Raw genomic sequence first — 2,141 nt, forward strand, 5'->3', positions numbered from 1 at the left:
AGATGAATCCAGAAGGTAGAGTCGACTTGTTCAAGGTCACGCCGTGGAGCGTGAGGGACTGTGCCGGGGGAGGACCCAGGGCGGTCGCCCCGCAACCCTTTGCGCTCCCCACGACACCGCTTCGCAGTTTTCCCGTTCTAGTCTCGACGTTTAATAAGTCGGGGACAGGCCGGGCGCGGTGGCTCACGCCTGTAATCCCAGCATGTTGGGAGGCCGAGGCGGGTGGATCACTTGCGGTCAGGAGTTCGAGATCAGCCTGACCAACATGGTGAAACCCCGTCTCTACTGAAAATACAAAATTAGCCGGGCGTGGTGGCGCACGCTTGTAATCTCAGCTACTCGGGAGGCTGAGGCAGGAGAATCGCTTGAACCTAGGAGGCGGAGTGCCGTGAGCCGAGATCGCGCCATTGCACTCCAGCCTGGGGAACGAGACCGAAACTCTGTCTCAGAAAAATAAAGAAAAAAACAATAATAAGTCGTGGACAGTTTGCCCTAATGGAGCCATTTGTGGCGGCCAGGTCTTTTTCAGATTCCCCCAGCGCCAGAAACGGTTGGTACAGTCTGGGGCTCCTGGAGGAGGACGCCCTGTGCCTTACAGCAGCTGTAACCAAGGCTTCTCAAGAGGCGGCTACGGATCCTAGCGGATCGGTAGGCCACACAGCCTCGTCCCCAGCAGTAGGTGGAGTCCCCAGGGGTGCCTAACAAGCCTCAGGACACCAAGAAATCCGCGTGGTTGTGTAGGACTTTGCTGTTCAGTAGCATTCCACAAATAGTGTGTCCAAAACGCATCCGTAGATATAACTGAGTGAATGAATGAATGCTTTGAGTTGCACCTTCTACCCAATAAAGTAGATAAGATTTTATCCTCCTCAGCCTTCCTAGGCCCCTTTATAGTTGGGAAAAGTGAGGATGTGGAAAGATGACTTGTCCAAGGTCATGTCTTATTCCTAGTCCAGTGTCCTCACCCTAGTTCTGGGTGAAGTAACAGGTAGGTGTTAGGAACCGGTAGTCTTTTGGCCAAGGACGCTGGGCAAAGGTGGAAGTGGCTGTGAGATAATGCTTGCCTATCCAGGCTTGCCCCCACCCCAGTCTGCTCTTTGTGGTTTCGGAATGCTAATAAGGAAGCATTTCCTGCTGCCGGCAATGCCAAGAATCCCTGAAGAGGTGCTTCCACTGATGATAGGGGCAGATCCTCCTTTGCTCCCTTCTCACTTCTGGACAAAGCAGCAGCCATTCACAAGGGTCATTGATGAGGCACAGGTATTTGGCCTCAGATTGCTCTCCTAGCTTCTTGCCTTCACTGTACTATCCTCAAATGAAGCAAAACGCGGGACAGTCTGGGAAATGTAAACCTCTGCGGGGTGGGTGGGCAGGGGAGTGAATGTTTCAGATGGCCTGGTGTGACCTCATCTTTTAGGAGAGGCTGGGAAATGGAAAGTGCTGGTAAAGGAGGCCATTTTCTTTAGCTCTGTGGCAGGAAGAACTGTATCAGTCTGTGGTGGTTTCCCAACAACTAGTCCACGTTAAACCATGTTGTCTCTATTTGAGACTGATCAAATAGTTAAACTTGTAATCTCTAAAATAACAGATCCTATTTCAGTTTCAAAATAAATGTTAGCATTAAATTAAAAAGTTAACAGTATAAAAAATTAAAATATTTAACAGTTTAAAAGGTCGAAAACATATAAATAATTCCTCAATGCTTTAAGTGATAGGGTTTGTACAGTCTTGAATCTGATTTCAGGAGAAAGCTAGTGAGAACTGAGTTTCCCCATGCATCCTTACTGCTAAGAGAGGGATGGCCTGGGGGAGGATGGAGTCCACACCACAGTGTCCACTCCTACCCCTGTGAGTGTCCCTAGGCTATGTTTTACTTTGATGGGCAAGTTAAAGGAAGAGACTTTATGCTCTGATCTTTCAGGTTCTCTGTTAAGAGTCCTAAGCAGAACTTCTTTTGTCCTCAAGGTCCTATTTATGTGTCCAAAGTGAGCTGCCTCATTGCAAGTGGAAATAATTGCAGTAAAACAGCCTGAAGCTCTCCAGCATGGGGGCTGAGGCGAGCACTGTGGGTATTCACTTCCGGGTGACTCAGCCTTTTGTTGGGGAGCCATTCCTCTCCTTACAGTTAGGAAGGTGACAGT

Source organism: Mandrillus leucophaeus, unplaced genomic scaffold (genome assembly GCF_000951045.1).
Source record: "Mandrillus leucophaeus isolate KB7577 unplaced genomic scaffold, Mleu.le_1.0 Scaffold117, whole genome shotgun sequence".
Taxonomy (NCBI): Eukaryota; Metazoa; Chordata; class Mammalia; order Primates; family Cercopithecidae; genus Mandrillus; species Mandrillus leucophaeus.